The 14,693-nt window shown below is 40.0% G+C and overlaps 1 long non-coding RNA gene across 1 annotated transcript; it reads right to left on the bottom strand.

Annotated features, from left to right (window-relative positions):
• Positions 1-429: 429 nt before the first annotated feature.
• On the bottom strand, positions 430-14,209 carry LOC145550442 (uncharacterized). The gene is made up of 2 exons (XR_014086341.1): positions 13,542-14,209; positions 430-5,196 (listed from the first exon to the last, which is right to left on the bottom strand). It is a non-coding gene; the product is annotated as an uncharacterized LOC145550442 (long non-coding RNA).
• Between the last annotated feature and the right edge of the window lie 484 nt (positions 14,210-14,693).

Here is a 14,693-nt window from a genome sequence, read left to right as displayed (position 1 = left end):
ACAGGACGAAAAATTGGATTTTCATCAGCTATTGACACCTTGTTCTGCCGTGCGCATGGAGATTGAGGGCTTTCGGCAAGAGGTTTTTGTCAGTCGAGCACTGCCAAAAATGGTCAAAAACGCTGTGTGTCCGTGTTCCCCTTTCACCCCCCTCCCCTTGTGCCTAGCAGAGGTTTTTGTATTTAAATGAAGTTGCTGAGTGCCATGCAAATGCAAATCAACTGTTGAGCACCGCCTTTTGACTCTTATTCATTTTGTAGCTAATTCTTTTTACCTTCTGTTCACCATAAAGAAGTATGTTTGGAGAAAGAATATTAAAACAATCTATCTTATACATTAAAATATATATTACATGTGTGTTAGTATTGAGGAATTGAAGGGTGACTATTCTCAAAAATATAAGTAAGGAAATAATACACAGAGACGTAGTTCTTGCTGCTAGGCCATAGACGAGCCGGAGATTTATTACACCCACGGAATCAGTTTCGTCAGTTCAACACGTAAAATCCATAACAAAATCTCTCTAACAAAAATCTCCCCGAAGTCTCAAATTCAACAGTTTTTATACTCTCAAGTCTCCACGAGTGTTCATTGGAAGGTTTCAACCAATGGAGAAAGGGTGTTGTTTTTGCCAACAGACTCTCAGCTGCTTTCCTCCAGTGTTTGTTGGGCGACCTTTAATACGAGTCCAAACAAGGACATAAGACCTCATGATTTCAACAGACCTAATCATCTGCTCCTTCTCAGAACTACCAAACAGACCAAATTTGTTAATGCTATCCCTCGAGACCACATTCCTTCCGAGTCCATCTGTGCACTTTGTACACTAATGGAAGGAAAGGAGTCAGGTCAATTTGAACTCGAGCCTGCAGAGAATCCTTTAACAAAAACAACTCCATAGATGGTATTTCAGCTCCAACATAATCCCCCCTATTCCGCTTTTAAGTGGAATCCTAATTAACCTTAGCAGTTGTTTTTGCTATTTGCTATACTAAGTTTACACGGTTACCTGTGAACATAACTCTGTATATAACCTTAGAAATATATAAGGAAGTCAACTAAAAATGGAATAATGAATAGCGGGGGTAAACATTGTTTTCTTGAGTAACTGTAACTAATATAACAATTTCATTACATTGATTAACTCAATTGGACATTGCTTCCATGATTGTTCTTCCATTTGTATAAGGTCAAAAACCCTGTTGGCCTTTTTGTTGAATTGTGTTATTTCCAGGGAAAAATTACCTTATGGTCCCCGCTCGCCATGGGCGACCGCCAATATTCCCTAATACGGCACAAATGTAACACAATCATGGATCCACAGTGACCAAATCAGACATTCATGGTGATGGCTAATACTTCAACATTGATACATAATCTTGATGACAATTGTGAAGAAGTGTCCATAGTGCACATATAATCAGAGTGATTATGTGATTGAAATGCTAATCATAATAATCAAAGTGTTGGTCGCTTGATGCTTGTGCTCATTCACGCACTCTCACACTCACTCATACTCTTTTACAATTCATGTTCATTCACACATGTTCCTAGTGTGTTAACTATGTGTGGGCCACCCGTGTTGTATTGTATATAAATTGTATATAAGTTATGTACCAAATATGTGTAATGGTGCATGCTAACAGTATCTTCCCCATGAGTCTGTTTTATTCCAACCCAGTTCCGTTTCATTTCCTTCGAACTCTTAGACCTTGATATCCCGTTGAGCTATATAGTTCAGCATCTACTGTCCTTGAGCTCAGCAGTCCTTTGAATTGGTCATGGGTTCACTGGTCCGGGCGGCCTTGTGCTTAGTCCTTCTGATGTTCACCGTCTTTGGTCATCCATCTGTATACAGTCCCCAAGATCCACTTCCTCATAATAGGGATCACACAACACACAAGCAGAAAGATAACAATTAGTATTATTGCCAGAGTTATTCCTATTTTGGCTGCTAAGGCTCCCCATTCACCTAGAATTTCCTCCAGACTTTTCCATGACCAGGTGTTCTTTCCTGCATTTTCCTTGAATTCCGTTTTCAGTTTCATCAACCTAGTCATTACCGCTCTAAATGTACCTTTTGGCGAAGTATTCATAGGGATATATGTACAGCATTCATTAGCGAACATATGGCAAACTCCTCCCATTTTGGCTAAGATCCAATCTAATGCTTGTCTGTTTTGTTTTGCCATTCTACTTGTTTCATGGAGTTGTTCTCCTATGGCCATAAATCCTTCAACTGTAAAGTTGATCATTCTCTGTTGGTTGTAGTAAACATAGTTAATCCATTCAACATTTTTGTTAATTGTGATCCAAGGTAAGATAGATTCAAACCCTGCGCGGGTTTCATGTTGCGCCTTGAATTCATTTGGAATTCCTCTTGGTTGACCTATAAGATTCAAATATACTCCTTCATTCAACCCATAATCCCCCAGGCTTCTTCGAAGCCTTGTTTTATTACGGTGCATTCCTACCAAGTCTTTAACACCTTCATATACTAGGGTTACTGGTACTTTCATTCGAACAAGGGCGCAAAGGCCTACCCATTTTAAGGGCAATGTGTTCATTAAAACGTCATCGCCACACATCCAGTAACTGTCTGCTATCGGATATGTTTGATCACCGAGAAAAAATAGTTTGGGAACAGTCCTAGTTAAATTGACACATTTTTGTTCTTTATAGGTCGGATTTTGATACCAGATCGGGTTTATGACAAATGTTGGTGTCATCTTAGCATGTGTGAACCAAGAGAAAACCCAAGTGACATTACAATGAACTGTGGTATTACCCACCGGTGTTCCACCTTTATTTTCAAATCCGCCATTTGCAAAACATTCATATCCAGCATCATAATCTACCTCATAATCTACTGGAGGACCAGACTCCGTAGTGGTAATATTAAATTCTGCACAAACAGATTCAAATTTGTAACCTGCCCATTTTTCCAAATAATGGTGTGAATCACGTGAACCATACAATAATCTACAGTTCATACCACACATTGGTAGATTAAAGAACGCAACTACATTAGATTCCGGAACAAATTTACCTGTTTTACATATTTGTCGTTGCCTTAGTGCACATTCTGCAGATGTGTATTTCTCTGGAATAACAATTGGTGGTGCTCCAGGAGCAGTAGTACAAACTAGGCAATCATTTTTTGTTAATTCCCTTGCAGTATACCAAGTCCACGTGTACCATGTGTTTTGAATTGCTCTTTGCCAGAGTGGATCTCCTCTTGGCCGATAGGAGGTCCATTTAATGTCCTTTAATACATGAGTAGCTCTAGGAGTTACTTTAGTGTCCTGTCTCTCATTATAGAATGTATCTAGACCGCCATGGTATTCGCGACAACCTTCCTTTTCAGAACATCCATATTTATTTGAAATTGACACATTAGCCAATTGGTCCTGCGCCGGTGTAGTTTGAATAAAATCTAAATCATCACTGCTGTCGATGGAGTCATGTGTGTCGATTACTTTATTAGCTTTAGATGTCACGGTAGTGAGTATCCGTGTCTTAGGTGTCACAATTTGCTTAGTCGTGGTAATTGCGTTATTGTTTGAATCTCCTGGTGTTTTAAGAGCCATTACGGGTGTCGTCACATCAATTAAGGTTGTTGGTTTAGTGACTACTATTCCAATTGGTTTGGGTTTTGAAGGTCTTTGGGTGGGCAAGGCTTTTGTTGGTAAGATAGACTGAACTTTCGCTGCTGTTGTCATAAAAAATTCGGGTGTAGCAACCTTGAGTGCTACTGGTGGAATTTCCTCACCAATTTTAATCTCTCCATCAGGTTTCATGGTTGTATGAGCTGCACTGGTAACAGGTTTGACTATGCTAACAGTGGCAATTGGCTTAACCGTTGTAATTGACGTAGTAGTTGTAATGGATTTGACAGTTGTTTCAGGTTTATTAGTGTAGCTAAAGAGCGTCAGACAACTACTTACTGCTGTTTCTATTCCTGGTAACTTCCAAATAACTTTAATCTCGTCATTTACACCATTGACAATTTTTATTTCATATGATTTATCTATTCGAAAAGCTAAAACGTTTGCTTCAATAGTCCAACCGCAAGACGTTTTTGTGACTCGTAAGTTACATTTTGTATCTTTTTGGTCTTTAATTAAGACATTATTTACTACATTCATAAACCATCTACACATCTCACGACGATCATTTCCGAACACTATCCTTGAGAGTATTAGTTCTCTTCCTAACATGCTGTCACCAACATCATCAGTCGAAATATGTATTTTAACTTTGTCATCGATAATTTCAACAATACCTTCTTTCCTTGTGTCTAATACTCGATTTAAATCACCTTTACTTGTTATTGAAGTCCTATCGAAGTTCGTCATTATCATGTCATGTTTGAATTCATTATCTTCACTCCACTGTTGTCCCACTTTCACTTCTATTTCAAATCCGTCGTCTCTAATGTACATAACGATTAAACATTGATCCGTAATGTATCTTTCACTCTGTTTTTTTAGAACTCTTCCACACAGTTTTCGGTTGGCATAGCTAACATGGGCTTCATACTCTGTTTCTGAATTAGTTTGAAATTTGACATCTGTTAAACTTGCTGTCCATTTCCATTGTGCGTGCACATGTCTAGTTTTACGAACCAATTTTCTGGAAACATCTAAGTTGAATCTTACTGGAAAGAACACTGGTATGTACTTGTCTGGACTATAAGGTGTGTGGTACTTATCTTTGGAGATGGATCTTGTGTCGTGAACAGTCGTCTTTGAGTCACCGTTTGTCCCCCCTGGAGGCTGACTTTGAGTCCATTCTTTATCACTCTGGTTCGTCGTGGTCGGTTTGTCCTGTGGTGTCGGCTGCAGGTCGTGAAAGTTCGTCTCTGCCGTCGCTGCTGCTCGGTTCACCACTTCTGTCAACATCCACAGTTGGATAGTTATCAGTATCAGTCTCAGCGATGTGAGTTTTCTGCACATCTTCCTTGTAAAACTCAAGTTTCGCTTTGTTTTTATTATGAACTTTAGTGCAATGAGTCAAATGATGCCAAGTGGTACTTCCTTCTACTTGGACAGCCGTTGGGGTTGCTCTCTTGACTTCATAAGGTCCTTCCCAACGGGCTTCATGCCATCTGCGTCTGTACACCTTGATGTACACCAAATCGCCAGGTTTCACCGGTGGTTCCCACACCGTCGAATCTGGACTTCTGGATTTTTCCTGCAAATAGATAGCTCTATGGATAGTAGTTAGTTGTTCAACATAGTCTTTCAACTCAGTTTGCAACTGTTCAAGGGGAGGTCCCTTGAAAGGTAACCTCCATTGTGGCACAGGCATAGGCCTGCCAGTCAGCATTTCATGCGGTGTTAAATGCGTGCTTCTGTGCATTTGCATGCGATAGCTCATTAGTGCTAGTGGCAAAGCATCTACCCAGTTTAGTTTAGTTGATGCACAAATTTTCCGAAGCTTTGCTTTCAACGTGGCATTGATGCGCTCCACCATTCCCTGGCTCTGAGGGTGGTAGACTGCGCCAAAACGTTGTTTGATCTGTAGTTTCTGCAAAATGCCTTTAACAACATTCTGTACAAAAGCTGAGCCATTGTCTGAACTAATTTCAGATGGGATTCCAAATCTTGGAATTACTTCTCTTGTCAAAAATTTGATAACTGTGTCTGCTCCTAAGGTTTTTGATGGTACTGCTTCGACCCATCGACTGAACCGATCGATTATCACCAGCATGTATCTTTTACCTTGAACTGGTTTAAGCATGTCCACATAGTCTATCACTAGGTGTTTGAAAGGTCCATCAGGAACTGGAATGTGTCCAATACTTGGTTTTATGCCTTTCCGAGCATTGTTTTCGGCACATATTTCACACTGGTTTAGAATTTCATCCACCATGTCTTGCATGTATGGAGACCAGAAACCTTGTTTTTTCAATTTTTCCATGACTTTCCCTCGGGCACAGTGGTCTAAGCCATGGGCTTCTGAGACCAATAACGTTAATAATGCTACAGGTGCTATTAGTAGGCCGTGGTGTGACCTCCATAAGCCATTTTCACCCATTGTAGCACCTCTCCGTGCCCAAAGATCACGTTCACTGCTACTCGCTTGTTGTTGCATCAAAATGACATCTTCTGGTGTTACGGCTGGTTCTAAGGCTATTACCGGTGCCAAGAAGGCCATTTGGCTCTTGGATGCCATTTTTGCTGATTCATCTGCCATGTTGTTACCTCTTACAACGATGTCATTACCTTTTCGGTGTGCTTGACACTTGATCACCGCCAGCTTCGAAGGAAGCATCATGGCAGCAATCAACTCTTTCAATTGTGCTTCGTGTTGCACTGGGGTTCCGTCTGCTCTTTTGAACCCTCTTTGTTTCCATATTGCGGCAAATAAAAAGCATACGCCATGGGCATAGGCTGAGTCAGTGAACACATTTGCGACTTTAGACCTAGCCATTTTACAGGCTTCAGTTAATGCTTTAAGTTCTGCGAGTTGTGCAGAACATGGTTGATCACATCTTTCAGCTTTGACGGTTACAAAATTTTCACCTAATTGTTGTACCACTGCAAAACCTGCGTGGTTTCCTAGGTGATCTCTGAAACATGACCCGTCAACGAAGTATGTGATTTCTGCGTCAGGCAAAGGAGTGGACTCCAAATCAGGTCTGAGTCTTGTGTATTTCATTGTTTCCGCTACACACTCATGTGGTTCTCCGTCACAATCCAGAGGAATCACATTTGCCGGATTATTGGTGATACATCTTTGAATAGTTATGTCAGGATATGTCAGAAGTAACATATACTGCAAAATTCTTGCTTGTGTCACGACAAACTTTCCTAGGTTTATTAACTCTGCGATTTTGTGGTGAGTTAATATTGTAACTGGATAACCCATTGTTATTGTTGAAGCTTTTTCATAAGCATGGTAGACTGCTGCTAGCCCCTGGTAACATGGTGGCCAGCCTTGTGCTACATTGTCCAATTTTGTGCTGTAATAAGCAATTGGTTGTTTCTTTCGACCTGTACATGTTTCTTGCATCAAAACTGCTGTGACATACATGTCCTTTTTGTTTGCAACATATAGGTAGAATGGTTTGTCATAGTTTGGAACTGCTAGTGCAGGTGCACTCTGCATTTCACTTTTCAAAGATTCAAATGCTACTTTTGCTTCTAGTGTCCATTTTAGCAGATTCTTTTGGTTTTGATGACCTGGTTCTTTCATGAGTTCTCTGAGTGATGCTGTTTTTTCTGCATAACTTTCTATCCAATCAGCATTAAAACCTGTCATGCCGAGAAATGTCATCATTTCTCCAACTGTTCGTGGACATGGAGCTTTGCTGACACCCTCTAATTGAGAAGGTGATATGCCAATGCTCCCTTCTGAGAGTTGTCTACCTAGGTATTCTACCTGTGTCTGACAATACCGTAATTTGTCTTTGGAGGCTTTATATCCTCCTTCAGCCAGTCTTTCAAGGACTTTTATTGAATCATGATGGCAGTCATCCAATGTAGGTGACGCAATTAAAATGTCGTCAACAAACTGAAGCAATGTGCTATTAATTTCCAATCCTTCTAAGTCGTGTCTGAGTACTTGATTGAACCAATGTGGGCTGAATTTGAAACCTTGTGGTAATCGAGTGTAACTGTACTTCTTACCTCTGTAAGTAAATGCAAACAGGTATCGAGATTGTTCCGCTAAAGGAATGGTGAAAAATGCTGAACAAAGATCAATTACCGTGAAAAATTGTGCTTCAGCTGGAATTGCTGTTAGAAGTGTGTGGGGGTTGGGCATTTCTGCCGATGATCTGTCTTCCACTACATCATTTATTGTGCGAAGGTCATGTACCAGGCGATACTTTGACTTGTCTGCTTTCAAAACTGGAAAAATTGGGGTATTGCATGGACTTTCAACTTCTACCAACACTCCTGCTTTTAACAATCCTTCTATGGTTTTGCTGATACCTTCTTCTGCTTCTGGTTTTAATGGGTATTGAGGACGGAATGGAAGTTTAGCATTTGGTTTCAGTTCAACTTTAAATGGAATAGCAGATTTCACTAATCCCACATCTGTTTCATGTTTTGACCATACTGATTCAGGAACTTTCTTTAACATGTCCTGCAGTAATGGATTTCCATCCGACTCATGTTTTCCTTTTGCTTCTTTTGTGTCATTAATTGGCACTGTTACCACCTGTGGTTTTGCTGTCATAGTGGTTTCGTTTATTATTTTAATCATTGTTGCATCTTCTGATTGGAAAACTAAAGGGCTTTCTGTTTGTTCCCATTTAATTTGTGTCGCGATTTTCATCATTGATCCAAGATCTTTGGCATGAAAATTTTTATTTACAAACAATGTAATGTGTGGTACAGATTCTGCAACATTGTACCATTGAGAAATGAAATCATTCATTTGTACGTTTAACGCTGCTCCCTGTGTCCCAATAATGATGTATTGAGACACAAGGTTCACCGCTTCACCTTGTGTTTCTTTGTCCCATTGTTCTTCAAATTCTGTACTTTTTGAAATGTCATAGTACATTGTGCAATGATAATCTAGAGATGGTTTTTTAGCTTCTGGAATTTGAATTTGAATGTACTGTCCCCATTTAGAAAGTACCTCCTCAATAGAGCTATTAATGTCTCCTAGCCAATAAACCTTGGCTTCATGTTGTTGCATGAACATTTGAAGATCCACACCTTCTTTTTCAACATACACACCTTGAGGAGAACACCAGATTTTTATTTTTAATTTGCATAGAGCATCTCTTCCCAACAGATTTATTGGTGTTTGATCAGATACCAAAATTGGTATTTTTATTTCATTGTCATTTGTCGTAAGTCGAACAGGAGCTGTCATTTGGATTAACTGTCTTGCTCCCGAGAACCCTACTGTTGATACAAATTTATCAGACATGGGGAGATGCGTTGCATAATTTGGACTCACACAAGTGTAAGCTGCTCCTGTATCGACCAACATTGGAGTTTCTCTGTTTTCAATTTGAATTTTCAATATTGGTTCATCGTCAGCACGTGTAGTTAGAATTGGGTACTGACTCTCTCCCCTAGGGCTCTCTGGGCATCCCTAGAATCCGAAATTCGGTGGATTGTATTGAGCTTGTGAATTTTGTTGAACTTGTGGATCATATTGGGCTCCTTGAGGATTGTATGGAGTTCCTTGTTGATCATATGGAACTGCTTGGTGATTGTATGGGGCTGTCGGTGGACCTGGTCTGGCTCTGCCACGTGGCCGTCTTTGGAATGAGTTGTCACCATTCTGGCACTGGTCAGCACGATGTCCAAAACAACCACATGTCCAGCATGCTCCGGATGCTCTGGGTGGACCGCCTCGTCCCCTGTTTGGCCATGAGGGGCTTCTTTGTTGTCTCCCTCGAGGCACAAATGGACGAGAGTTCCATGGTTGTGAATAAACATTCACCACTGGTTGGGAAGGCTGAGTCATCTGCGGAACTGGAGTATACCTCTGTGGCGCTGAACTCACTGAGCTAGGAAGGTTGGCTACATTTGGGGTTGGATGTTGGTCCCCCCTTACCACTGCAGCTTGGGTCTTAGTTTTGTTTTTTCCTTGAAATTCTCCAAGCTGTAACTGAGCCAATTTCCTTTGAATATTTTTGTCTTGGTCAGTGAGTTTTTGTTCATCTTTTCTGTATTTTTCTATTGCGTGTACCACATGATCACGAAATTCCTTGTGTGGCATAGACATCAGAGCTACCACCTCTTCGAGTTTGATGCGCACTGGGTCTGGCATCACATCCACCATTGACTTCCGAAACACACCTGCAATCATTGGGTACTCGTCAACGTCAAACTCCATTTCCTCGTTCCACCTTCTCAACTGCCTGGCGACATAGGATGCTGGATTCTCCGAGTCACCAATTGGTTCTGCTTTCAAGTTCTTAGGGTCCACTTTGTTTGGAAATTCTGCTCTCAAAGCTGCCCAGATCATTGTCCGGCATGCATTTAGTTCAATCCCATCTGCTCTTTCCTGTAGCATCCAGGAATAATTCTTCAAAATGTTCTGCATGGTGGGAATTCCAAGAACTTTTGCAAGAATGGCTTTGATGTCTCCAAGTGCCAAGATTTTGCCAACTGTCTCTTCTTCAAGTGCTCTTATCCATCTCCCTGCACCATTGTGAATGTCTGGCAGCCGCGCGACTAACCCAACCAGATCCATCGAGGCAAATGGCAAATATTGAGCAATATCTCCTTTTAATAAAATTGGTAATTGTTTTGAGGGGTTGTAATAATCAGGTTTGCGTATGTCAGGTCTGGATCTCAAATCGTATTCTTTTTGGTTTGGTGCTTTTTGTTTGGTTTGTTGTGTTTTAATTGGAGTGCTTGTACATGGACCAGCCATCGCTCCGTCTTCATCATTGCCACATCTTTGCTCTTTTTCAGCTAACTGTATAAGGCCTTCATCAATTTCTTCTTCTATTTCCTGTATCTGTGTTCGGTTTTCTTTCCGTTCTATATCAAGGACTTCTGGGCCTAACTTCAACCAATAAGCATCTCCGCTTCTGCGTCTTTTCAGATGACTTGCGTAGCCGTCAAAATATTTATTAGAACTATTACCTCCTGCATAGCAATCAATAACTTTTACATTTCCAACTGTCCGTGTTGTGGAGCATCTGGCATCAGAGGTTTGACTTCTGGTCTGGAACGGTGGTAATGATGTGTCATATCTGCCGGCTGGCTTATAACCATCCGCATTTGCATATGACGTCATTGGTTCCATGCTTTTTGAGTGTTTATTATTTGTGCTACTATCTGTAGCGCCTGTGCTCGTCTGTGGAGCATCTTTGGGTGGAGCTGGTGTTTGAACTACTGTTGATCGTGGTGTGTGTCCTGTAGAGGATCTACCTGATTGAGTTTCCGTCGCATTGTTTTTATCTTGTTTAAAGTCCATAATTAGATCATCATTCCTATATCCAAAATCACCTGTGATATTCAGAACTCCTGTCAGGGCTGGATACAACCCAGCAGGGTTCATTTGATCATCATCGGGTTTTTCACAATTATTTTTCAGCTCAACAAACTGTTGCTTTAAGTTTTTTCTGTATTTTTCACCTTCTTCCTTGAATAGCTGTAAAATGTTTAATTCTAGTTCTCTTTTTGCTTGTCTTTTCTTTCCCTTGTTTTTTGCTTTGTAGTCTGCAATCCGAGTTTCCATCTGTTCACAAAGAGACAAGTCAAAGCTCCCATTTTCCGGCCACGGAGATTGAAGTCCGTTTGTTCGTTTGTGCCATTTCTTAGACATTTTTGGAATTTGAGAAGCATATTCTGGGTTTTTTGAACCAATAATGACAATAGGTATATTGCTCATTTTGTTTTAGTAGTTGTCTCAATATTAGAATTCTGTTTTGCTGTCTTCTGCAGTTTTGTTTCCGTCACTTTTAATTTTTTTTTTTTTTTTTTATTTTTTTTTTTTTTTTTTTAATTAAAATAAGTTGATTTGGTTAGTTGTACTCGTTATATTTTTCCTGTAGTATCTTTGTTTATAGTTGCTAAATATTGTTGAGTATATTAATTGCTCTTTAATAGATCCAACAGTTTATCAAGTTTTTTTCTTAACAGTTATTCACTCTATTTACAGTAAAATGTACATTTGAGAAATGTTTAACATAGTTCAGTGTTGCAGAAACAATGATTATTTGGATAAAAGTCTGTATTATTTAAATTGATTAAAAGCATTAGGCTTAAATCTCTTCACCGTATGAGCATAAGAGAGAAAAAAGAAAAAAGTTTCAGTCTGCCTGACCGAAATGAGCAAAGGTGGGGGCCAACCACACGTAATAGGAAGTGGGCTGTCCTAAATCTTATGGACTACAAAAGGGTGTTAACAAGGACTGGTCACAAATCTCGCGGGATCCTGGACCAAATGTGGAGAAGGAAAGGAGAGAGAGAGAGGAGGGAAGAGGGAAGGAAGGGCAGGGCAAGAGGGAGTGAGAGAGAGAGAGAGAGAGAGTGGGGATAGAGAGAGAGAGAAGAGTGGGGATAGAGAGAGAGAGGGTGGGGATAGAGAGAGAGAGAAGAGTGGGGATAGAGAGAGAGAGGGAGTGGGGAGAGAGAGAGAGAAGAGTGGGGATAGAGAGAGAGGGGTGGGGATAGAGAGAGAGAGAAGAGTGGGGATAGAGAGAGAGAGGGGTGGGGATAGAGAGAGAGAGGGAGAGGGATAGGGTAGGGAGAGAAAGGTTGGGAGGGAAGGTTCGTGTGTGTGTATGTGTGTTTCTGGGAAATCAGCCAAGAAACTCTTTTCTCTTCTCCCAAAGAGGGAGAAGCTCCAACAAAGAGTTGCCTCGCAAACAACTGTAATACCTTCCTGAAATTAATAGTGAGGTATAAATATTTCCTATCTATATAGCACAGCTTAAATTCACAAGTTACAACAGCGTAAAAACAATTGCACTCAAAATGAAGACAAAATCTTAACTCAACGCCACTCCGAAAGCAGTCGGTTACTCAATAAGCCAAGAACATGCACATTTCAGAATTTTACAATATATACAGGAAGATTTACAGGCATGCCATCAAATACTTGCATAACAGACAACATACATTCCCAATTATTCAGCATTCATTCAATCATCCATTCGCATTTTACTCATATTATACTTTCCTGTACTCTGTCTTTTCCCCCCGGGGATTTATACCATTTATTTATTATAAAGATATAAAATTTAGTTGGCTATAGATTTAATTAGCCACTGTCCAATTTTTAATGTGTGCACACAATTATATTATATTAGGACTTCAATTATATTAGCCAAGGCTGACACAAACACTTAAAACTCCTCACCAAAATCTCAGACAAAAATTAAAGAACATTTACTGCAGTTTAACTCACAAAATAATCTGTAAAACTCTTATTTTATTCACATGAACTTCTCATTTCTCATTTTTCATTTTTCAACTTCAGGCCTACTCATTCTTACATGGAGGACTTTACAGCCCCTTCTCCACCAGACGGCTGTCATGAATGGAAAATAGGCTTTTGGTCATTCCATGGAGGGAAAAAACACACGTTTCTCCGCTACGGGAACCCACCGCCTCTCTCTCCCGAGAGACACGATGGCTTTCACGCAGCAGAACAACGTCCCTCCTGGCCTCTTATTATTTCTATAGCGCTTTTCACAGAGATCCCAATCTCTCTTCGTGGTTTCAGCTGGTTTTAAAGGTTAAAGTTGTTGGCCTCCTGCCAAATTTAACAAATCGTGATATATTATTTATTAGTCAGCTCAATGAAAATGCCTGTTCAAGAGAACTACACCAGATTGGCTGATATATGGTAACTTATAAGTGGAAAATTCCTTTGTTACCGTCACCAAAATGGGTGAGACCAGACTGAAAAAGTGTTTATTTTTCGAGCTGTTTATTTCCAGAATGTATGAGATACCTATGAGTCTCAGATTTTTGCAGCTCGTTCTTTGCGCAAAGAAAAAACTCGTCTATGGAAGCAGAAAAACTTAATCACACTTTAGCACTTCAGACCGCCAGCAGACAGGAAACCGTTCTGTTTTAACAATAAAAGAGATAAAAGCTTACCTCTCGCTTTGATTTGGGCCCAGACGACCCCCGTCTGCAGTCAGGCTGAAGCGAGTCACCTTTCTTCCCTTGATTGTTCAATTGTTCGATCAAACGTCGGGTGTCACCATTTATATTGAGGAATTGAAGGGTGACTATTCTCAAAAATATAAGTAAGGAAATAATACACAGAGACGTAGTTCTTGCTGCTAGGCCATAGACGAGCCGGAGATTTATTACACCCACGGAATCAGTTTCGTCAGTTCAACACGTAAAATCCATAACAAAATCTCTCTAACAAAAATCTCCCCGAAGTCTCAAATTCAACAGTTTTTATACTCTCAAGTCTCCACGAGTGTTCATTGGAAGGTTTCAACCAATGGAGAAAGGGTGTTGTTTTTGCCAACAGACTCTCAGCTGCTTTCCTCCAGTGTTTGTTGGGCGACCTTTAATACGAGTCCAAACAAGGACATAAGACCTCATGATTTCAACAGACCTAATCATCTGCTCCTTCTCAGAACTACCAAACAGCCAAATTTGTTAATGCTATCCCTCGAGACCACATTCCTTCCGAGTCCATCTGTGCACTTTGTACACAAATGGAAGGAAAGGAGTCAGGTCAATTTGAACTCGAGCCTGCAGAGAATCCTTTAACAAAAACAACTCCATAGATGGTATTTCAGCTCCAACATTAGGAGCACTGAAAAACTTAGTTTTGGTTGAATTGATGATATAAAAGAAGAATATGCATGATTACATACAGTAGACTTTTGTGAAACATGATCTTACTTTGACATTCCTTCTATCTGAAGATTTATCTTGTGATGGGAGGAATTGCACAACTTAATCAAAAATAATAATAAAAACCATGTTCCAGAGTGGTAGATTGTACATAAAGTATTTTTGTGAATAATATTCAAACTAATGTTAATGTTCACTGATTGTTTTACAGACCCAGAGTCATGCTATATTGGAGTGGTAGTGACACCATTCCACATCACAATACAGGACTTAAGAAACTACAGATTTTTCAGTATTCAGTTGCTTAACTCTCGAGTTTAAATTGAAGAACAAAATGGTTGAAAGTTTGTGATACCATCTCATAGAGTATAAACATTTGTATTCTTTTTTAAAGTTTTGTTAGTTAAGCACTAAATATAACTCACGGATTAT

This window comes from Poecilia reticulata, unplaced genomic scaffold (assembly GCF_904066995.2).
Source record: "Poecilia reticulata unplaced genomic scaffold, P_reticulata-male-v2 Scaffold_48, whole genome shotgun sequence".
In the NCBI taxonomy this organism is placed as follows: Eukaryota; Metazoa; Chordata; class Actinopteri; order Cyprinodontiformes; family Poeciliidae; genus Poecilia; species Poecilia reticulata.
The sequence above is the reverse complement of the archived record's forward strand: the minus strand, read 5'-3'. Positions and strand labels throughout refer to the sequence as shown.